Source organism: Ovis aries, chromosome 15 (genome assembly GCF_016772045.2).
Source record: "Ovis aries strain OAR_USU_Benz2616 breed Rambouillet chromosome 15, ARS-UI_Ramb_v3.0, whole genome shotgun sequence".
NCBI classification, from domain to species: Eukaryota; Metazoa; Chordata; class Mammalia; order Artiodactyla; family Bovidae; genus Ovis; species Ovis aries.
The window spans coordinates 50,404,991-50,429,209 of record NC_056068.1 but is presented as its reverse complement, the minus strand read 5'-3'; the positions used below and the strand labels follow the sequence as shown (position 1 = coordinate 50,429,209).

At 44.2% G+C, this 24,219-nt stretch overlaps 1 protein-coding gene across 31 annotated transcripts in view; it reads left to right on the top strand.

Moving 5' to 3' along the window:
• NUMA1 (nuclear mitotic apparatus protein 1) overlaps positions 1 to 24,219 on the top strand; it is a 69,565-nt gene that overhangs the window by 11,630 nt on the left and 33,716 nt on the right. For 6 of the 31 annotated variants that reach the window (XM_042233182.1, XM_027979478.1, XM_027979477.1 and 3 more), the window contains exon 1: positions 22,342 to 22,530. The exons of 6 other annotated variants lie outside the window; for them this stretch is intronic. The gene's annotated coding sequence lies outside the window, so the exon portion shown is untranslated. Of the gene's footprint in view, positions 1 to 1,660; positions 9,243 to 13,249; positions 13,398 to 19,254; positions 19,337 to 20,970; positions 21,263 to 21,372; positions 21,702 to 21,922; positions 22,044 to 22,341; positions 22,531 to 22,718; positions 23,684 to 24,219 lie in introns of those variants that run through there. 19 more of the 31 variants (XM_027979471.2, XM_042233172.1, XM_042233173.2 and 16 more) reach the window with 15 other exon arrangements.

Here is a 24,219-nt window from a genome sequence, read left to right as displayed (position 1 = left end):
ACGTTCAGTACAATCCTTGTTCAGGTTGCTCTGGTTTTTCCAGTGATACCTTTCATAGATTTTTTTTTGTCATTCCAGGATCCATTGAAAGATCATGCCTGTGTTAGTTGTCATGACTTTGTCATGCCCTTAGTATGCTTTAACTTTGAACAATTAAAAAAAATTCTACTTCTTTATTTGCTGCATTGGATCTTACTTGTGTTGTGCAAGATCTTTTGTTGTGTCTCATGGACTCTCTAGTTCTTGCGCACGGGCTCAGTAGTTGCGGTGCAAGGGCTTAGTTGCTTCACAGCATGTGGGATCTTAGTTCCTGACAACCAGGGATCTAACCTGCATCCCCTGCATTGCAATGCAGATTCTTAACTACTGGATCACCAGGGAAGTCTCAACTTTGAACAGTTTTTAAATCTGTTAATACTGAATGCCTTTTTGTCGATCATATCATTGACATTCTTTAGAATTCAAGTTAGTTGTTTGCAGAATGTCTCTTAATTTGGATTTGTATTTCCTCTTGATTATTTGTGATTTGTATTTCCTCTTGATTAGATTCAGGATCAACATGTTTTTGGTAGAACTAGGTATAGGTTACTACAGTAGTTTGATAGTGAAGCTAGACAGGGAAGCAGTGTTCAGTTTTGCGTGACAGTGTATAATTTAGCACCTGATTATGTTTTCCGATCTGTAAGCCCCATGGGAATTGAGTATGGAGTTCAGTAGGACCTGAAGGAACCAGGAAAGACTTTAGCTGGAAGATGACAGAATTTTGGGGCAGTTGGAATATGGTTAGACAAACTGCTCTTTGGACTTCTCATCCTGCTACTGAAATTATATATATATCATGAAAAGTGAAAAGTGAGTTTCCTCTTCAGAGTTTAGAGCTCTGTATCTTCCATGGTTTTTGTACTGCTGGGAAGCCTAATAGTTTAGAGCTCCTGCTTTGGTTTCAGATAGGCCTGGAAAGCGTGCTCAGCATTTTTCCACCTGCCTAACCTTAGGGAAGTTTTCTTACACGAAAGCTTCAAAGAGTATCGGTAACTCTTTAAAATGTTACTGTGATGCTCATAGTGCAATATTGCATAAATAACTTGAATGAAAATATTTGAATGCCATTAGGTGGGGGCCACACTTCCTAGTTTTTCCGGCTGCCTCACTGCAACATTCATTTCTATTACCTGCCAAACCTTGGAAGGGGCTTGAATTTACCACTGCTGGATAGCTAAAGTCATGGAAATGAGAAAGGGCTTGGCTCATGAGACAAGTGGGAAGACTGGCTTGATTAGTTCAGAGTGTGCACTGTGGAATAGTGAGAAATAAGGTTGAATAAATGACTTGAGGCCATGTAATGGAGGGCCTGGGAAGGTAAGCCAAAGAATTTGAATATGGTGCTTAAGGAAGAAAACCATGGAAGGTTTTTGAGCCAGGTGGGCAACGCTTGGAAATGTGACTAGTACAGTCTCTTGAGGAAGGACCTTTCCTGCTCTGGAGACTGGAATTCTAGTAGGGCAGAGTCTTCCCTGTGCTGACCATGTTGGGGTGTGGTTTGGGCTGTTTTGCCACAGGAGGCCAGACTTTCTGCCCCAGTGACTCTTCCTGCTCTGTCACTGACTCACCCCATTGACCTAGGCTGGGTGGCTTTCCTTCCGGTGGCTGGCTGATCTACAGAGCGCTGGGGCTGCCCAGGGTGAGGTGAAGCCGAGCTGACCCACAGCTCTTCGGTGAGATGGGGGAATGAACATCGTTCCTGTCCCTTTGCCCCTTCCCTGGGTTGAGGCTAGTTATAAGCCAGATTGCCAGGGATCGCTTTGTCCCAGCCTTAGAAAGCTGTTCACCAGGAGGTAAGTTAAGATGGTTCCTGCCCTCTCTGCTTTTTCATAGGTCAGCTTTCCTCAAACAGGATTTCTACTACTTTCTTTTTCCTTTATCTAGGTCCTTCTAAGTAACCTCTTTCACTTACTTGAAGTAAACAGGTTACCGCAGGAGGTGGGCAGAGTGTTTGATAAATATATTCTTCTAGCTGTCGGGGGAGTGTCTCTGGGGTCTCACTGACCCCTGTTGTAAGGTAGTTTACCCAGAATTCTTGTAAACTAGATACCGAATGAAGGCTCAAACTCATAGGGAGCGACTGCAGAGAAGTTCTGGTCTTAAGCTATCATTTCTTAGCAACTGGGTTTCAAAACCATTCTTGGTATGCTTTAGTGTCCTGAGTTAAAGACAACAGTGAGGAACAGGAAGGGGGAGGTGCCTGGATTAGGATATGCTTGTGGCTTATGCTAGGAGTTAGGGTGACTAGGTTTCTAGTCCTGATTACTCCTCACCAGCTGTGTGAGCAGGGACCAACTGTCTAACCCCAGTGGACTGGAGTTTTCTCATGTAAAAATGAGCAGTTTATATGATCTGGAGGATTTCTTCCAGGGCCAAAATCTATGATTATATAATGTGTGATTATTAATCAGTATAATAGTTTAAAAGGCAGTTCCCAAAGGAGTATTTGTAAACTTTAGGAGACTATTTTGATTACCATCTTCATTTGATTTAACAAGATCAGAAAGATTTGTTTAAAAGGGTGTCACTTCCTTTATACTCACTGTGCGTTTGCTTACTTCTAGGTCAAGGTGACTAGATAGTGGAGAAAATTAGCCTTTCTAGTGGAAGTCCTCCCAAATCACAAATGTGTTAAGGGCCAAGAAGTATTGGAACATGTTGCTGTGGAACACTCCAACTGAGGAGCCACTGCGGTCCCGGCTCCAGGAGACCCACAACCACAAGTTCTGCAGGCTGCCGCGGCCACTGCTCACCAGCACGCCGTGGCCCACCGGGGTGCTTCCCAGGTGGCGTGCTGAAGCAGATGATCTGGTAGCTCTGTGCTTTTGCAGGAGAAGTGATGTACCAAGTTACTTGATTTTTTTGTCGGTGTTTACTTACTAGGTTTGGTCAGCAGTTTGAGAGACAGTGGGGGTTGTTGGGAAGGGGGTGGTCAAAGCAGAGGGGCTCTCCAGTGCATTTTAGTTAGGCTCTCTGTAGTACCCTTGAATCTGTGCCAGGCAGTGGTGGTATTGTTGATAACTAGTCAGAAAAATAAGGTGTTAGGCATCCTAGTCAAAAGATTCTGTCACCAAGACACTCTGTGATCATTCGCAATTAATTCTCTTTCTTAAAGCCATGTTTTCTTCATTTATATATTGAAATTTTTAGATACTAAGAGGTCCAGATCTGAAACCAGGTAGGCCAAAGGAGGTTTGAGGTGGGGAAGGATCTGTTTGTTCTAAGCTGCTTGACTATTGGACAAGGGGTAGAAGTGGAATTCCTTTTTAGTACTTGAATTATAGCAACTATACTCTCTACTCAGAGTCACAGCTGAGTGATCAAACGTGAAGCAGCTATTTAATGAGAAGCAGGCCCTGGGAGCCTTCTCCTGACAAACAATCACAGGACTTGCTGGTCCTGAGAGAAGTAGTCGTTCCCTGGTAGGACCTATTGTTTGAAGGAGGTGGGGGTGAATGTCATCAAAATGGACAGTGTGGATATTGTGATTTAGATGGTTTAGAGACTTTGTTTCCTGCTGTTGTTAATTTCAAGCCTCTCTTTAAAGAGATTCTCTTAATGATTGGAGCAGTGTGGGATTCATTTAGAGAAAAGGCCCCGCATAACCACAATTAGAAATTAAATGCCTAAAAGCAGAGCCAGTTGCTGGAGAGACTGAAGTGGCCTAATCAGTTGCTTTTCAATACTCAGGTCCTAGGGCGACAGCAGCCAGAAAATAGGCTGCTTGGTGAGCTCTCTGGGTGCTAGGCTGGGAGATTTGGGCTCCCAACAGAGGAAGAGATGACCTGTAGTATCCACACCTCTTAATCTCTCTTCTTTCCCTCAGTGCCCTTTAGTTTCAATTAGGATTGTGTAAACACAGGCAGCTTGCCAGTCCGCTTAAAGTGGCAGGCCCATGACAGCTTTTTGCTGGTCACTCTTACCTAGGTATGTGGCTTTAAATTAGAGGGCTTGTCCTTTCTGACAGTTCAGCTTCACTGGCTGCCTCACTGAAAGAATCCATTAGAAGAGGGCCAGTTGGCTGTCATTCAGTCGGGCAGCATTATTTAGCACCTGCGGCGTGCAGGCATTATGCTGGAATGGAGCTGATAGGTGAATAAGATGGTTTCTGCTCTTCAGGAGCTTAGTCAAGTGAAACATATATGCAGCTAGTGTCGACCCAAGGAAGAATGAAATGAAGTGTGTAGAGGAACAAGCAATATGGGAGCATATAGAGGAGACAATAGAGTTGTTCCTGAATTGGGGGGAACAAGGAGAGAGAGCCTCTGAAGGGAGAAGGCATTTGAGCCAGGTGGTAAAGGGCGACTTAGAATTCCTTAAGTTTACAATTGTATTTGTTTGTTTATTTCTGGCTGTGCTGGGTCCTCCTTGCTCCAAGGGTTTTCTCTAGTTCTAGAGAGTGGGGGCTGCTCTCTAGTTGCTGTGCACGGGCTCGTCATTTTGGTGGCTTCTGGTTGCAGAGCGCTGGCTCTAGGGTGCCGCCTCAGTAGTTAAGGTTCCCAGGCTCTAGAGAAATAGTTGTAGCGTGTGGTCTTAGTTGCTCTGTGGCACCTGGGATCTTCCTGGATCAGGGATTGAAGCTGTGTCTTCTGCATTGGCAAGCAGATTCTTTACCCTCAGCCACCAGGGAAATCCTAGAATTCCTTAAGTTTAGAAGGGCATTTTGGAGGAGGTTATAGAATGGCAGCAGCACAGAGCCTGGGGAAATGTTTGGCATATTTGGGAAAGTGCTCCTGAGATAGAAGATATTTTGGAGGAATGAGCTGGAAATGAGGCCGGAAAAGATGTTTGGTTGGATCTTAAAGAACAGTAAGCGTCATACTAAGAGATTTGGATTTTATTCTGCGTGAAGTTAGCTCACGAATGTTTTGGATAAGGAGTGACACGATCCCAGCCATGTGATTTAGGTTTTGATGTGTTTTTCAGGTGTAAGGTCTTCAATTTCAGGGTTGAGAAGGTGGTCATCTTGGTTCTTAAAGTACAAAGTTTGTCAGGCATCTAATGTTTAGGTACTTTATTCTTTAGTTGTATTTTCTAAGAAAGAAAAGAAAGTGAAGTCACTCAGTCGTGTCCAACTCTTTGTGACCCTATGGACTGTAGCCTACCAGGCTCCTGCATCCATGGGATTTTCCAGGCAAGAGTACCGGAGTGGGTTGCCATTTCCTCCAAAAGCAAGAAGACAGGAAGTAGTCAGCAGTGTCCCTTTAGACTGAGCTTTCCTTACCCCTCAAAGATGAAGGTTTTCTTAAACATATATATCATGCAGTCTTGTTTCATTGGTTGCTTACTACTGCTTATTCTTTGAGGATAAAACCCATCATAAGGGGTCCACTTCTGATTATATAGTGGAAACCAATGACATTTTTTTGAACTGGTTGAAAAATAGTATATAATCATTGTAGGAAATATGAAAAGTACAGAAAAAAATACAGAATAATATATAAAGAAAAAGCTAAAATCATCCATAACTATACCATCTGGAGAAAACCACCTGTTTTGATTTTAGTATTTTGTACCTACGCATATTTCTCTGGAATAGTCCAGGTCATATAGTACCTACAGTTTTGTCTTCTGCTTTTTCTCTGTTTCCCATTGGTTTTCATTATATGTGTGTGTGTGTGTTAGTTGCTCGGTTGTGTCTCACCCTTTCAGACCTCATGGACTGTACCCTGCAAGGCCCCTCTGCCTGTGGAATTCTCTGGGCAAGAATACCGGAGTGGGTAGTCATTCCCTTCTCCAGGGGATCTTCCTGACCCAGGGATCGAACTCAGGTCTCCTGCACTGCAGGTCCAGTGCCATACAGCAGCTCCCCACTAGCTAGCTATTTCACACATGGTCGTGTATATATTTCAGTCCTGATCTCCTAATTTGCCCCACCTTCCCCTTCGCCCTCCACGTCCACATGTTCACTCTCTATGTCTGTCTCTATTCCTGCCCTGTAAATTGGTTCATGTGCACCATTTTTTCTAGATTCTACATGTATCCTTAATATACAATAATTGCTTTTTTCTTTCTGATTTAACACTCTGTATGACAAACTCTAGGTCCATCCACATCTCCAAAAAGAACCCAGTTTTTCCCAACCTTTTTATGGCTAAGTAGTATTCCATTGTATATATGTATCACGTCTTCTTTATTCATTAATCATGTAGGATTTTTATGGTGCTTTCAGTTTTTTCTATTTTAAACAATACTCTAATACTTTGATACAAATTATAAAAGTAATATATATAATAAGTAAGTCCCTTGCACTTCACCCTTTATCCTAATCTTCCTCTACAGAGGTAACAATGACTTGTTAATAGTTTTTATTACTTTATAATTTATTAGTAATTTCTGTTGTATCTTTGCATGAACATTATTATGCATAAGTTTTGGTCAGTATTTTTTGTTGTTATGATTTATGTCTGCAAGTGAATTACTGGGTCAAATGATGTGAAATTAAATTTTCCTGATTGTATGTCATGGTACAGTTTAGAAAACTTGAAAAATAAGGTTTTTAAGGGAGAAAGTAAGAGTGATCCATAATTCCACACATCAGAAATAAACATTATTTGACCTGTTTCCTTATAAATATACACATGCATGTTCATACTCACAAGTGTGCAGGTGTGTGCATATGTGTTACATACACATCTGTTTATGCAGTTTAAAAGATAAATGGTCATACCCACTAACACTGCATATGCTGCTTTTAAAATTCAGCATTCCTCATGTCACTAGAATTATTTAAAGTATTTTTAATGACTGCATAAGGCTTGTATGCATGTATCTTAATTTACTTGAGTTATTGTTAGATAGTTTTTCTCCAGTTTTCCATAATGTTAAATAATTATATTAGTACCTATATATGTATTTATATTTTAGATAATTTTCTAAACTTTTATTGCTGTGAATGGAATTATTTGATCAAAGAACACCAAACTTTTTTTTTTAGCAGTCTCACTTTAACATTTTTTGGTAAAATATACATAACAAAATTTACCATTTTGACATGTTAAATTCATAATTAGGTGTACAATTTAGTGGCATTAAGTGTATTTACAGTGTTGTGCAGTCATCACTGCTATTCATTTCCAGGACATTTTATCATCCCAGACAGATTCTCTGTATCCATTGAACAATAGTTCCCATTCCTTCCTCCCCAACTCCCTGGTAACCTCTGTTCTACTTTCTATCTCTATGAACTTGCCCATTCTAGGTACCTCATAAATGGGATCATACCATTTTTGTCCCTTTTTGTTTAGTTTATTTCACTTAGTATGTTTGAATATGAACATTTTTTAGGTTCTTGATATGTATTGCCAAATTTCTTTCCAGAGAATCATTTAAAGAATGCCTGATTACTTGCATAAGGAAATGCACTGTTCCTTTTTTAATCATTAGTTTCTCAATAAAAATCCTAGATTGTTATCTTTCCATTATTATATTAAATTATATAATTTTATACATATTAATGGGCTTCCCTTACAGTATATTATTATATAAAGTCAGCTTCTTTGCCATTGTTATATAAGATCAACATTTGGGAGAGGATAGAAGGAGAAAGGGGATGGAGGTGTCATTGTGTGAAGGTCCTATTTGCTAAAATGACCTTTGGAAATGAAAGGATAAGTTATCCTCAATTCCCCATTTATAAAATGAGGATAATGGCACTTTCCTCATCTGCCCTACAGGAACTGAATGGCCTAAAATTCCCAGTTGAAATTACTTTTATGGCCAGGATCTTCAGAGGGGTAGGATCTAGAAAGCGAGAATCAGCTTCCCTTTCTCACAAAAATCAGGGCCGTAACTTGTTGTTTCTCTGTTTGGCTCTGCCCAGTCTTAGTTGTGGCATACAGGATCTTGAGTTGCCGCATGTGAACTCCTGGCATGTGGTATCTAGTTCCTCAACCAGGGCTCCCTGCTTTGGGAGCTCAGAGTTTTAGCCACTGGATCACCAGGGAAGTCCCAGGACCCTAGCTGTTAGCCGTTAGCTAGACATACTGGAAATGTTAGCTGCTCCCTAGTGAATCTTCTCTCTCTAAGCAAAAGGGAAGGAGAGAGATCTCTAATGTGGTGGTAGTTGAGGGGAAGGGATAGTTAGCAGCAGAGAGAGTGGGGTTCCCTTTGGTTTTATATTATCCTAGTGTATGAGTGGGAGCTATATTGCTTATCCTCATCACTGAAGGACCTTAGGAACTGGATCTGTTTCTTATCAGATGGAATGAAAGAGACAAGGAGGATGAAGAATAGCACATAGAAAACCCTTTAGAGTAGTGTTCCAACCAAGAAGTAGAAGAACGTCTTTTGACTTCTTTTGAGTGTTTTGGATTCTTTTCTTCAATATAATATTCCAGACTGATACTGCATATAAATTTATTTTAAAATGAGCCATACTCTCTAACATAGCCACACTCCAGTCAATTGGACAACAGTTAATCTCATAATGAAACTTTTCTTTAGGTGTTAAATTGTTTTGTTTAGATCCGGGTATAAATCTTTTTTGTTCTGCAGGCCATGTAGTTCCAACTATTCACCTTTGGCATTGGTGAAGTGTAGCCATAGACAATACATAAACGAATGGGCATAGCTATATTCCAGTAAAACTTGATTTACAAATTAGGGGCAGCTGGCCATCAGGCATAGGTTGGTGACCTCTGGGTCATGGAGACTACTTTAGATTGTCAGAAGGCCTAGCTTTGATGAGAAGTTGTTGAAAAATTTAGCTTTGAGGTCTGCTACTTACTAGCTATGTCACCTTAATATCTGTGAGTTCTCATGTTTAAATTCAAAAAGGTAATTCTTTCTATTAAAAATAAGATTGACTGATTACACATAAGGATATTTAACTTTTCTGGAAATCAGGAAAATGTAAATTAAAACAAGAGTATATTGCTTTTTATCCTTTATGAAAGTGAAAGTGAAGTCGCTCAGTTGTACCGACTCTTTGCGACCCCATGGACTGTAGCCCACTAGGCTCCCCCGTCCCTGGGATTCTCTAGGCAAGAACACTGGAGTGGGTTGCCATTTCCTTCTCCAGTGCATGAAAGTGAAAAGTCAAAGTGAAGTCGCTCAGTCGTGCCTGACTCTTAGCGACCCCGTGGACTGCAGCCTTCCAGGCTCCTCCATCCATGGGATTTTCCAGGCAAGAGTACTGGATTTGGATGCCATTGCCTTCTCCGTCTAACATGCACAGGCTTCATCAATTCCAATTATTGGTATGTATCCTAGAGAAATATTAGCTTGTATGTAAAAAGGTTCACTATTTATTGCTGTAGCATTCTTTCATAATACAAATTATTACAGTATGACTGTAGGCAGGTAGACCAAACACACACACACTTTGTCTAAATACACACACATTGTGTATCCATACATATGTGCATGTGTGTGCATGCTAGGAAAAGTCTGAAAGGTTATACAACAAACTTCTAACGGTGGTACTTCTGAGGAATGGAGTGCTGTTGGCAAACATAGGTTAAAAGTTTGACAAATGGGGTGTTTTGCTTTTTACTCTGTGTACTTCTTTATTATATTATTTCATGATGATAATGTATTCTCCCTCCTTCCCTCTTGTTTGGATAGCTGGTGGGCCGGGAGTGTGACACAGTAGAATTAATTTGCCAAGCCAGCTCTGCCCATGTCAGTTGAGTTGGAAGCAGCTACTGAGCCGAGAGCAAGGAGCGCATGTGCGAGGGCATGGGAGGCATATGCGCAGGTGGCTGGGAAAGGCAGCCAGACAGGCCAGTTCTGATTCGCCAACAGTAACTATCACATGTCTTGTCTTGACATTCTCCAAGTTGCTTTATTTTCAGTTATCACACGGGGCCCAGAGAGGAATTCAGTGAGCATGCAAAGCAAGGATGTTGATAGGAAAAAAAGCAGTCATGTTTGGGACAACAAGGAACGTGTGTGAAAAGAAATATGTACAGGGATATTCATTATAGCACTGTTTGAAATCTGACACTGGAAATGTCCACATCCATCAATAGGAAAATATGTGAACACATTATGGTATATCTTTTATAAGCACTGTTATTATATAGTTTTTTAAAAGTATGAGTTAGAATTAAATTTACTGATGCTTGGAATGTTCATAATCAATTATTAAGTGAGAAAAATAAGTTGTAGAGCAATGTTAATATGTAAATCTAGTTTTTGAAAAATAGAGAACAATTTAAAAAATCCTCTTAAAATATAAAAAATATACTTGTGCTTATGATTTTGGGGGCATGGAAAAATCTGATAACATTTCTTTTTTAAAAATTATGATGATGTATACACAAGCATAGGAACTGAAAGCCCGCAAGTTGTACATTTAACTTAATTTTTGGCCACACTGCACAGCATATGGGATCTTAGTTCCCTAACTGGAGGTGGAACCCACCTCCCCCACCCCCCAAAGTGGAAGCATGGAGTCCTAACTATTGGACCGCCATGGAAGTCCCTAATGTTTCTTATCTTATGGGAGGACTTGGAGGCTGAGAGATTATGGGAGGCTAATTTTGTTTTTATCTAACTTTGTATTGCTTCATTAGTTTTACAGAACAAGGAAGATAAACTTCCTGAGTAAAAAATGAAGTTTCCTAAATAGTTTTTCATCTTAATTGATTTCTAAGAGGTGGTTTAAATTTTTTTAGTGAGTTAATGAAGTAAAGAATTATGAAAGTAAAAATAGAGTTATCATGTAAATCCCTTGGGTTTAGTATCTGCGTAGTGGAAAGAGAACGCAGGAGTAAGGGAACCAACTTTGTAGGTGTAGTTCTAAATTTTCTAATGTGTGAGCTTTAATTTAATGAGGTCATTTAGCAACTGCTAAACAAGGGCCTCAGTCTTCTCATCTGTAAAATGGAAAGCTTGTACCGGGAGACATTGGTCTCCAGGTCCTCTCTAGGCCTGTCATTCCACAGGTTTATGGTCCTACAGTTCTACAATTGCTATGCCTCTTGAGATTTTAGAACGTTGTATTTCATTTGCTTTTAAATGCCTTTTGTTTTTGTTACATTTTAACAGTCTGAAATTAAAATGCATTTTATAATTGGCACTGGCTATTTTTTCACATTTTTATTATCTCTAAAATTGAGATATCTTATCATTGAAGGTACAGGATAGTTCTACTTTTCAGTGCCTTTTTTTTTCATTAACTGTATATTCTTGGCCCCTTTCTGGGCTTCCCTTGCTCCTAATCCCAACAGATTCACTCATATCATCTGGTCGTTCTGGGTAGGGAGAAGCAGGTGGGTGGATATGGTATTTGAGTGTGCAAGGATTTTGTACTTAATTAACTGGTAGGTGTCCTATATGTAGCTGCTGCTTGAGAAGCTACATGTAGGTAAATATACATGTAGTTCTGAGGTATGCAACTTAATGCTTCTGAATTTTGATTAGTCTGTCGTAGTTCTGCCTGGTATTTACTTTTTACAGTATAACACATGTAGAACAGCTTGTAAAGTATATGATTCCTGAAATTTACAGAAAGTGAGCACGCCTGTGTAACTAGTGCTGCATCAAGAACACTAGCAGCGCCCGGTATGCCCACCCTTCCAGTCATTGTCCCATGCGGTTTTCTTTTTAAAAGGAGTGAAAGTATATGGCAGGATAGCTCATGGTTGTCTCTGGTGGAAAGGGCTGGAAAGGGCTCCAGGTCTGGAGCCAGAACGTCAGAGTTGCATCGTGGTCCTATTGCTCTTTCGTTGTGTAACCTTAGGGGAGATACTTTTCTGAACCTCATTTCTTTTTGATAAAATGAAAACAATAACATCTACCTCACAGAACTGTTGTGAGATCACGTGAAATATTTTGTAGATGGAAAATACCATCAGTGGTGAAAAGCCAAACACAATTGCTACTTGGTTTTGGTGAGGGAGGTATCCAAGCAGGAGATGATGTGAACCTCAAGTAAGAAGAGAAATGAAGACGTTTGTTTGATCCCAAATCCATTCTCTTATCTACCAGTATTATCTCCTTTTTTTTGTTGTTGTTGACATTTGGTATAGTCACCAGTTTCTGTTAAATGCTGCAAAATGGAAATAATATAGAGGAGTAGAGGACCTAAATAGAATTCCCAAAGATTTGGAATTTCTTCCATTTTTCTCTCATTTCCTCTCTTAATGCTGGTGCCTCCTAGAGTTGTGTAAGGCAGAGGCTTTGGCCTAAGATTAGCTGGTTTCAATAGCAAATGAATATACCACTCCTTTACAGGCCCAACAGGGCAAGCATGATCCCACCACAGACCCACTTCTGATTATAGTCACAGTGTTCCAAATGTGACCCAAATTGCTATCTCTAACCTATATAAATATTGCATCTTATAAGTTCCTTTTAAAAATGTAATTTGAAACCTTTGATTAATTCTATAAATGCCTATCAGGTGCCATGCACTTTACTCGGTTCCAGGAATTCAGTGCCGAGCACATGGTATGTGACTTCATGGAACTTACAGTAGTAGAAAAAAGAGAATGAAATATAGAAAGATGTAACTAGAGACTATGAGAGCTATAAAGGAAAAGAATATGATGCTATGCCTGACCTAATCCAGGTGGTTAGGGAGACTTTACATGGAGAAGTGGCATTTGAGCAAAGATATGAAGGATAAGATGGGGCTTCCCAGGTGGCGCTAGTGGTAAAGTACCCGCCTGCTGACACAGGAGACTTAAGAGACTTGGCTTCGGTCCCTGGGTGGGGAAGATCCCCTGGAGGAGGGCATGGCAACCCACTCCAGTATTCTTGCCTGGGGAATCCGTGGACAGAGGAGCCTGCAGGCTCTAGTCCATAGGGTCCCACAGAGTGGGACATGACTGAAGCAACTTAGCATGCAATCATGCATGAAGGATAAGTTAGAATTAATCATGTGAACAGGAAGAGAAAGCTTTGGGTAGGAGGAAGAGCATGCACAACACTAGACCACACACAGAAGTAACTTTTTACTAATGAACTTTCAACCTCTGTGCTGGGTACTGTCCTAAGCACTTTCTTCATACATACTGTCTTGTGAATTCCCTATATCACCCTCTGAGAAAGTATTCTTACTCCCATTTTACAGATGGGGAAGCTTGCACAGTTATTAAAGTCCTAGAGCCAGGATTTTTTTTTTTTTAAATATGGCTCCAGCTTTTTTGGCTGTGCTGGGTATTTGTTGTTACATGTGGGGGCTCTCTAGTTGCAGTGATCCAGGGTTACTCTTTGTTGCATGGGCTTCTCATTGTGGTGGCTTCTCTTGTTGCAGAGCACAGGCCCTAGAGCACGAGGGTTTCAGTGGTTGCGGCTCGAAGGTTCTAGAGCTTGGGCTCAGTAGTGGTGGTGCATGGGCTCAGTTACTCCATGGCACGTGGAATCTTCCCTGACCAGGAATTGAACCAGTGTTCCCTGCATTGGTAGGTGGACTTTTTAATCTATTGTACCACCAGGGACGTCCCTAGAGCCAAAGTTGAAATTAGTCTGTCTAACTCCAGACTCCATGCTCTTAACCATCATGCTATATTGCCTGCCTTTTGTTTCTCACCATTCTAGCCTGTACGTTATACAGCCGGGAACATAGGTCTGATCTGTGTTACTCCCCTTTACTTCTTCCCTTCGAAACCTTGATTGTTCCCCATCACCTCCAGGATGACATCTGCATTCCTTAGTGTGATGTCAGTGCCTCACGAGTTAGTGCTGCTCAGCCTCACCATCTGCTACACCTTCCCAAAACTGCACGCCATGGCTCGGATGTGATAAGCTCTCTGTCTTTGCACATGCTGTTCTCCCTGCTAGAATGCTTTTTTTTTTAACTTCTCTTTCGGTGAAACCTTACTCATCCTACTCATACTTTAAGTACCCAGCTTCAATACTACTTCCTCGGTAAAGCTTTCCTCATCATGCCTTCCTGAGTTAATCCGTCCCTCACAGGGCTTGTAAAACAGCAGTTCCTCCTGTGTTCCTCTTCTGAAGTCTTTCACCAAAGTGAGAATCCTAGAGGTCTTTACAGCTTGCAGCCCACTCCAGTGTTCTTGCCTGGAGAATCCCAGGGACAAGGGAGCCTGGTGGGCTGCCGTCTATGGGGTCGCACAGAGTCAGACACGACTGAAGCGACTTAGCAGCAGCAGCACCTTTCCCATACTCCTGTTTCCTAAGATCTTGGAGCCTATTCCACAGTGCCTTTTAAATATACCTTTTTTAAAGTTCCTACTGCCCTTGCCTGACAGCAGCAGTTTTACTTCTGCTGTATTCTGCCTCTGGACTCAGCATCCTGCCAGATCCATCGTTCCCACAGCACGTAACACATATACCATTCTCCTGCTCAGAATCCTTCAGTGCCTCACACTGCTCCTTCAATGAGTCACTCCTGGTCTCTACTACGCTTTCCAGTGTTCTCTCACCTTCCGTTCAGCACTACCCAAGGCCTTGTTCTTTGAGCTCATGTTTAGGTGAGTTATAGGTATGTCTCTTCATAGGATTCTGAGCCCATCTCATTCATCTGAGCACAGTATTCTAGGTTGTTTGTTTCATGTTTACACTTGAATGTCTCTGATTAAATTTCATTAACTCTAAGAGTGACATATCTTAGACATTTTGAGGACTTTGTATCGTTAATAGTTTTTTTTCAAAAGGGGTTTGATCCTAAAGGGAGATTTCAGTTTTTAGAAAAACTGCTTGTTGGGGATTCTGTACTTCTCAGTGATGCCAGATATATGGAATGTTATTTTGTCGAATGGTGTTTAGTGTCTTTAACGATGGAGAAAATGATTCCAGCTCTGCCCACTTCACAAGCTGTAGTAGAAACAGTTTGAACAAGAAATTCAAAAGTGCTTTGAATGAATAAAAAGCTGTGCTGATGGGAAAGGTATATAGGATGTAGCTCGGCTGGACTGGAGAGAGTCGGGGATTTAGAAGATGAGTTCTGGTTCTGCAGCCTTGGTGGTTGACCCTGAGGGCAGGTATTGCCTTCTTTTTTTGAAGCCTAGGGTCCTAGTTATAAAATTGTTAATAAACAACATGCTTGCCTTTTAGGGTTCTAAGTTTAGGGGGGTTAATTGAGAGACGTGAGACATAGCCTTCTTTAAATCCTTGAGATCTGTTAAAATGTTAGGGTTTTTTAATTGTTTAAATTTAAAATTTTTTTATCATGACCATGTTAGACACCAGATCCATTTATTTTACTTATTAATAACATATTGACAGATTTGGTTCTTGAGTTATCTGGCACCTCATTCAGAAATCTAATCCCTATTAATATGTTTTTGTTCATTTCTGTCAGTGGTTAAAATCATCCTGGTGTGGTAGAAGAAGTGGATTTGAACCAGACAGACAGAGGTTTCAGTGCTGAGTGAGAGGTGGAGATACGAAAGAGAGACAGGAAGAGGAAGACAGAGAGAGGATGGGAGAGAGGGAGAGAAAAGAGAGAGATGTCCTCTGAGTTTTATGGGATCCTGGGCAGGATCCTGCTCTCCCAGCTCTTGTTCTGAAATCACAAGTTGTCTCGAATTAGCAGTCCTTGCTCAGGCATAAGCAAATAAGCTTTTACAAATAAGCTGTAAAATTTCTCTTGGGCAGAAGATAGGAAATCTTCAGCAGAGCTGTCAGTGTATTCCAGTGTTGATCTAAGGGGGACTAGAAGATCATTAAGGGCTCTTTCATCCTTGAGAGTCTGTGATTTGTTGGCCAGGTATAGAAAGCTGCTTTTCTTCTGGGTGTTGAGATCAGTGGAATTGCACTTTCTCTGTGGCTTTTATTTATGAAACCTTGTAAATGCCAAGTATGGCTCCTATTACTTTTCATTGTACCCCATGGTTGGAACTACCAGTTGTTGAGGATCTCCTCCTCTCATCAGGATTAATGAAACACCTTTGAGTGCCTCGCTTTGGGCATGGGACCCATTAGGGTGACAGACAAAGTACCTGTTCTAGTGGACTTGCTATTTGGGGGAGAAGGAAGCCCTAACTGGTGAGGTTTTTGACCAGGTACTGAGGAAATTCATTTTATTGCAAGATTCCTGTTGTTGAGAATGGTGTCCTGGAGAAAGAATCATGGGAAATTTTTGGAGATACCTTTAGATATGATCTGACCCTCACCTTTTCCTGAGGCCCAAGTTAGGGCAAGTGCCTTGCTTGAAAGCCACAAGTACAGTCTGTGGCTGATGCAGAATTTCCCTCCAGTCACTTCCAACACCAAACGTAGTGTGTTTTCTGTTACTGGCAAGGCTGTCTCCAGGAGTTATAAATCTTCACATTAAAACTGTTCTTTTGTTTCTTTGGCCTTTCTCAGCATCAGTTCTGTGCTTGTGAGCAAACTCTGCTAGATATGTTGCCTGTAGGAACAGAGCCGTTTGCTCCTCTGTGACAATGAAACAGGGTGAACAGGTTCTTAGGTGTTTTGTAGAAAGACCTCCTTGAGGGAGAAGTGAATAGAGCCTCTTGGATGTCATAATGAATCCTCTCTGGGTTTTGATATGCCCTCTGCTTTTCTCCCCAGGAAGCTCAGGCTTGCCAACACTGCCTCATTACTTAGCCACTACCCTCTGGAGAGGGAGAATGAGGCCTGGTAAATAAGCTCCAGGTCAGGGTTCTGAAATATTGTCCTTCCCTCCAGCCAGTGGTATTTCCTCCATCCTTCTTTCTCCATGGCTTCTCACCCTTTAGATATGTCCAACATCCCTTCTAGGAGAAGACTTCTCTTCTGTGCTTGCTGATTCAGAAGAGTTTTGGCCTTTAATATAAAGCTCTTGCATCTTCAGAAAAAAAACTTTAGTGATTACTTAAATTTTATTTATTTGGCTGCACCAGGTGTTAGCTATGGCACACGGGATCTTCGATCTTTGTTGTGGCATGAAAACTCTTAGTTGCAGCATGGGGGATCTAGTTCCCTGACAGGGATTGAACCTGGGTCCCCTGCATTGGGAGTGTGGAGTCTTAGCTACTGGACCACCTTTAGGGGTTATCTTGGAAATTGGAACTGTTGAATGTTTTTGATTAAACAGTTGATTTTGGGGAGGAGGTAGAGGTGCGAGGCTTCTTTGAGCCACTGAGGATGTGCTGCTGTCTTTTTTTTTTTTTTAATTCAATGATTGCTTATTTGAGAGCAGCAGAGAATGGTCTAGAGACCAGACAGACAACTCACTATTCAGGTGACCAGGTCACTTAATTTCTGAGCCTTAGATTTTGTCATCTTTAGAAATAAAACCTACCTTAAGACTTCCCTGAGAATGAGATAAAATGACCATATAAGAGGATGGGATCTGGGCTCAAATTGGGCTCAGATTTTACCTCCAACATTTATTCTTTGTGACCTTCAGCAAGTTATGTAGCCATTCTCAGTTTTCCACTTTGGTAAAATAGGGATAACCATAGTATTTTGGGTTATTGTGTCACTGGGTTATTGTGAGAATTAAACAAAATAAAGCTAAGAAGTGTTTAGCATAGTGTCTGGCACATACCAAGTGCTCATTAAATGTTAGCTATTAATTACAACAGTAACAGCAACAACAGTAATGATAGTCTTTAGATATTTATTATGCTAGGACATCAAGTGGCAGAGGAAGGACTTAGAAGGCATTGCATAGGGTAGTGGATCCATAAGCATTTCTCCTGCCAACATTCCTTGTGGGAGGGCCTGTAGGGACTGAGAGAGAGGCTCTCATTAGGCTTTAGCCTGTAGCTTCCTGTGGTGAAAGCTTCTCTCCCAGGCTGGTAGGCTGAGGTGTGAGGTTCAGAGGGACCTCAGAAGACGGTGCAAAGACTGGAAGGGTGGAGGGTTTGGGTAAGGGCAGTGACTGTGGAAGGGAAGACCTGGGCCGGGTCCCATAGGGCTGTGAATGCCAGGCAAATGATTCGTATTAAGAACCACTCATTCCTGAACCATCTCAGGGGAATAGCTCCCTTCCTTTCTTCAGTTTAAACTTGTAAAAATGATAATACACTTAAAAAAATCATAATGTTTATATCTTAAACAAGAATAATAAATACCCATATACCATATACCACTCACTTCAGGAGCTATACCAGATGCCTTGAAAACCTTGTCCATTCTGCAGCCATCCCCAATGCCTCCAGCCTCTACCTGAAGCCTATTTCAGATTCTGTGTTAGGTGTCGTTTTCCTCCCCTCCTTCTCTTTCTTTTAAAAATGGTTTTACCACTCTTATCGCAATCTTTTGGGGACCGTGAGCAGGGGCTGTGGAATCCAGCAGGAGCCATGGCCTGCTGACTCCCTGGCTAGGCTGGGAGGAGGGGTGGGGAGGTTCTTCTGGCCGGCTGCCCTGGGAGGGGAGGGGAGGGCAGGGGAAGGGAGGGGAGTGGCGCTCTGTGGTGGGGGATGGTGGGGGAGGGAGAGGCCGGGAAAACTGGCCCAGCTCCTTGGGCTGTCCTGAGGAGCAGGCCCAGAAGCTTGGCAGCTGCGGTGGAGCGGTTCCAGAGGAGAGTTCAGCGCCTCTGAGGCTGCACAGCTGGAAGCTGTTGTCTTGAGTTTAAAGCCAAGGGAGGGCGGGAGGAGGACTTCTTGTATTCTTTTGAGACTCAGTATCAATCCTTTCGTGTGCTAGGGAGCTTCAGAGCTGACACAGTGCCAGATGTGGCAGTGGTGATTTTAGGAGGCCTGCCTCCTATTTTCACCTCAGATCTTTTCTGGAGTATTGATCATGCCAGTCATTAAATTATGTTTGCCTCTTTGCTTTTCTATAAAAGCTTTGGTTTTTGCTTTGCCTTTACTTTCCTGGTGCATCTTTGAATACCAAGAGTGATTGCCAACCACAGACTGCAAGTGATACCATGGGAATAGGATATAGGGTCTGCCCAGGAGAAGAAGTGGGACCATGGAGGTCTCTGCAGCAATGGGCCTCGTTCTGACCCCTTCCAGAACACCCCCACTACTCAGCACAGTCCTTCTCTGGTGGCCAGAAGGTTGAAAAGGCCAGCAGCCTTTCATCCAGATGTAGTTCAGTGGTACTATGGGGTATCATAGATGGTTATGCCCTTGAGGAATTTACATTCTAGATGTGAAAACAAGACTTCCCTGCATATACAGTCAAGGCAATACAAATGACAAGTGCAGTATGTAGAGACATTTTTCTGATCACCAGTGTAATACATGGTTATTAAAAATAAACTCAAACATAAAAAGAAACCCAGTGTAGAAAGTCCCCTACAGTCTAACCCCATCACAAGATACCAGTAATTGAGGTGTTGATAAAGTAAAATCCATAGAGGCATACTGATGGAGGGAAAGCAAGCATCCTGGCTGGGGACCTAATCTCTTTCAGGGAGAAGCACCCCACTAGCTTCCCTGACAAATGGTGAGCGAACTTCTGCTTGGACACCCTGGTGACAAGAGGCCAAAAATCCGTAAGTAGGAATTGACCTTTAAGTACACCCTGTGCCTTATTTGCTAGTCAGTGTGCTGGGTTCCCTGGTAGCTCAGCTGGTAAAGAATCCGCCTGCAATGCAGGAGACCCCGGTTGATTCCTGAGTCGAGAAGATCCCCTGGAGAAGGGATAGGCTACCCACTCCAGTATTCTTGGGCTTCCCTGGTGCCTCAGATGGTAAAGAATCCGCAAAGCAGGAGACCTGGGTTCGATCCCTGAGTTGGGAAGATCCCCTGGCGGAAGGCATGGCAACCCACTTGTCTAGAGAATCCCCATGGATGGAGGAGCCTGGTGGGCTAGAGTCCATGGGGTCCCAAAGAGTTGGACACAGCTGAGCACGTGTGCTCTCTGGAGTGTTCTCTGGTGGTACCTTTTGCATAGTAGGTGCTTAATAAATGTGTGTGGTGTAAGTGGAAGTAAGATGAGGGGCTTCCCAGTGACCCATGGGTTTCTCTCATGGACTTGGTGAGGGTCACTGGTGGGTGGGTGGAAACTGTGGTTTTGTTCTATGAGCATCAGACATCTTTTCTTTTCAGTTGCAAAGAGTCTGACACTACTGAGCGACTAAGCATAAGAAGTGTGTTGGGCATTTTATAGATGTTATTGAATCCTCATCACAATCTTACAAAATAAGTATCTATCCTTGTTTTACAAATAGGAGAGCTGAGACTCAGAGGTTACTTGCCAGGGGTCACAGAGCAGCAGGTGGTGTCAGTGTCCTGCCATTCACAAGCTGTGTGATCTGGGGCAAATTATTTTATCTCTGTGGCTTAGTTTACTCACTGTAAAGATGAGTGATAATAGTGTCTACTCTTTGAGGGGAGTTTTTCAGATTAATGAGTTTAACACAATGCACACAAGACCAGCAGAACAGCGCTTGGCATATAGTATGCACACAGTAAGCATTAGCTGCTATTATTGCACCTTGCTTTCTTCCTTGTTCTGTTAATAATGTGATCCCTAGCATTTCTACACTTATTTTAATTCTGTATATGGCTTCTCTGTCCTCCCTCCCACCCCTCACACTTTCTTCCTTACAATTCCTCCCTCAGCTTTCAGTCATTCCCTTCCCTTCATCCTGTCCCCACTGTGTCTGTCATTCCCTTTTTCCACTCTCTTGCCTTCAACAGCCCCCTCCCCCCGCCACCATCGCCTGTCGCCTGTCTGTGATGGCAGCCTTTGACCTGCTTCCCTGCTGCTAGTCTCACTCATTTAGATACCAGAATAATTCCTTAAAGTACACTTCTCATCGTACCACATCTCTGTGCTAGAAACAAACAATAAAAATAAATATCTAAATCTTTGTTCCATTTCTTGAAGTTCAGAATTTTCCAAATCTTACCCCAGTTCTCCCTTCAAGTCTGTTCCTCCACTAGGTCCACACCTTTCTGCTTTTCTTCTTCCTTCTCTCCATTTCTGTGTGGGCAAGTTCTACCTATGTGTTTTAAGATCCAGATTAAAATATCAGTTAGTTTTTAGTCCTTCCCTACTCTCAACTGGTTAGAATTTTTGTCTTTTTTTTTGCGAAAATTAGCACATGCTGTCTTGAAATATAATTTCAAGTCACATTGCTTATCTGTGGAATTATAACCTACCTTAGTACAGATGCTTGGTGTGATTCTTGTTTGTGTGGTCTCTGGGCTTCACTAGTGGCTTGGAGGGTAAAAAACCTGCCTGCAATGCAGGAGACTCAGGTTTGATCCTTGGGTTGGGAAGATCTTGTGGAGAAGAGAATGGCAACCCATTCCCGTATTCTTGCCTGGAAAATCCCATGGACAGAGAAGCCTGGTAGGCTACACAGTCCATGGGGTCGCAAAGAGTCGGACACGACTATGCTGTCTAGAGTGTCCTCTGGCAGTACCTTTCCATAGCAGGTGCTTAATAAATGTTTGTGGTGTAAGTGCAGGTAAGATGAGGGGCTTCCCGATGGCCGGTGGGTTTCTCTCGTGATCGGTGAGGGTCATTGTTTGGGGGGTGGAAACACTGGTTTTGTTTTATGAGCGTCAGACATCTTTTCTTTTCGGCCCTGGAGGGGGAGGCGGGAGCAGACTCTGCCGACGGGTCCCAGTGCCTGTGTCTGCTGAGGGGCTCCTGCCTGCCTCCCGAGGTCCCGAGACTCGGCCCCTCAGCCCCTCCCCACCAGTGTTCGGCGGAACAGGGGATTAGGTTCTGGCAGCACAGCTGGGGTTTTGGCGGCCATTCCGCAGCCGACAATAGCGCGCAGTCACCCGGACAGGACAGCGCAGGCCCGCGCTCCAGGGCCGCCGTGGGCCGGGGCACCTGGTTTGGGTGGCCGAGGGGGAGGAGCGGGCGCGGCGCGGCAGCCCGGCCTAGCCACGCAGAAGGTACGGGCTGGAGAGGTTCCCTCGGGGAACGGGGCGGCCATGTCCCAGGGCAGGCGGCGCCTGCGGACGGAGGCCGGCGCTTTGTGTGCGAGCGAGCGGCGTGTGTGCTTAGGGACGCGGCCCGCCCCGGAGCCGGCAGGAAGCCGCCCCTTGTTTCCGAGGGCCTGCGTCCCGTGCGCTCTCGAAAGCCTCTGGGTCTTCCTCCCTGCCCTGCTCTCCTCCAGGCAGGGCTGATCTAACCCGCGGGGCAGCCCGCGGCCTACCCCGCAGCGGCTGGCCTGAGCTGGACCGGCTGTCGCTGCCGTCTTAAGAGCGCGGAGGGGGAGTGTCCGGGGCTCTCAGGTTTGTCAGGCAGGCCTCTGTGAGATGCGTTTCGTGTGTTTATGCCACAGTTTGCTTTGGCGCTCGCCACTGTCGCAGTTCAGTACTTTTGTCTGCCGGCTCCTCCCCCCGCCGCCCCCACGCCGCGCGTCCTGGGCTCTTGTGTGCGGCCGGGCTTCGGCAGCTCTCCGTCTCGGGCGCGCCGGGGCCCCCTCCTCCCGGCCCCCGACTGCCGCCCCTCCCCCCTTGCGGAGAGTGCCCTGCTCCCGCTCGCGGAAGCTCGCTGCGCCTTTAAAGAAAGCAGACTCCTGGCTGTGACGCACTTCTGGCTGTCAGCCAGGAAGATCGCTCCTGCCAGGCTGACTGAGAAGAAAACCAACAACTTTTCTTTTGTGTGTGGGGGGTTACTTTCCACTAGACCCCCTCCCCCCCGTTCCTCCTCTCCTTTCAAGATTTAAATGCTAATGGTGGATTAAAACCTCTAGATCCGTGTGGCTTTGGGAGTCTGGTAAGGCCCCCCTCCTCTTCCCCCCCCTGCACTGAGACTTTTTCTCCCTCACTGTTTCTCTGGGGTTTTGTGTTTGTTCAAACATGGAGGAGGGGGTGCGGTGGACTCTCCCCCCTCACCTCCCTTTCCTGCGCCATCCTTGAAGGGGAGGGAGAGCAAATAAACACTCAGAAACAGGCGCTGGGAACAGAGCTTGCCAACATCCGGGAGTTGGCGCCTTTTAGAGCAAAGGGTCGCTTTCTTTCCCCCTCGCGTAGATGTCAGAGTGTTTTTGTTCTGAGGGAGAAAGCGTGTGCGCCTGCACGTTGAGCTGTAGACAGCTCGGGAGAGCGTCTCTATTCCCGAGTGAGGCCTGGGTGTGTACACAGCGGTGGGGAGTGAAAAAGGTTCATTTTGTCCGCTGGTAGGGACCAGGGGGTGTTGATACAGCAGAGGGGGCAGGTGCTGATAAGCTGCTGGAGTGGGTGTGTGTATGTAGTGTCAGGCTGTAGGCCCCAGATCTTGTTCTTGATTGCAGCCCTTGTGCCCACATCTTTCTGATCTGGACCCTAGGGAGCATAGGGGAAAGGGCAGATACTAGTAAGCCACTTTGAAGAAACCAGGGAAACCTTGCTTTCCCTTGCAGTCCTTCGGGTGTTCCTCACCAGGACACTGGGCCAAATTCTAGGCTACACAGAGGGGCTGGTCTGTGTGCAGAGGGGGAGGCCTGAGTCCAGAGTGAGCCCCTTCCACGGCTTGGGAGTACAGCCAGCACCACTGGTTTGCTCTGACCTCAGGAGTGCAGAGAAACTCTTTGGACTTGGACAAGACCTCCTGCTCAGAACTCCTCAGGGGCTGAAGAGGACTGTTTTCCCCTCATTGACTTCTCTTAGAGCTGCTGGTTCTTGGGCCTTTTACCTCCTCCTAGCCAGGGCTGCACCAGCAGGATATTTCCTATCCTGTTCTTTATGACCCGTGAGCCAGTGGTGACATGAATTGGCTTTTGCTGGGCCACTCTGGAGTAACCCAGCAGATGAGGTCTGGGTGCTTGCCTGAGTGTGCCTCCTCTCCTGTTAGAGGAGAGGAATACCCTCAAAATTAGGGTGTTCACTCTGGATGTGGGGGTATCCTTTTAGAAGGACGTATGGAGGTCACAAGCAGGCAGGCTGTCTAGGTAAGTAGTGGTAAATCTTGCCATTGAGCATGGGCACAGAGTTGGGACAGCCAATTCTCTCATGAGTTGTGGGCCTTTGGAACCCACGGTAGAAAAGCAGTGGGTCACGCAGCTGGAACCTTTGAGGTTAGGGTTTGTGTGGGCTTTGGGTCCCAAAAGTCTGGGAATGGGAGTTAGCACCTAAAAGAATGAAGATTCAGCAGAGGCAAGGGCCCCTGTTCTGAGTGATCAGTACAGTTCTGCAGCTTTTGAGACCACAGGGCATTTTGGTGTTATCATGGTGTTCATGAGGGCACTCAGTGGCTAAGAAGTGGTCTCAGAAGGAGCTGGGACCCAATTTAGGGGGCGGGGTGAGGAGAGTAGTGCGGCCACAACTCAAAACTCTGGCCTTTGGCCTGTACTTGGTCAGTGCTTAAAAGTGAAGCTTTTCCAGAACAGACCCCAGAGCTCAGCAACCTGACCCTCCAGTCCTGGTCCTTCCATCCGAGCAGGTGGTTTGCATTAGCTTCAGCCCTGGTAGGAAACAGGACTAGGTT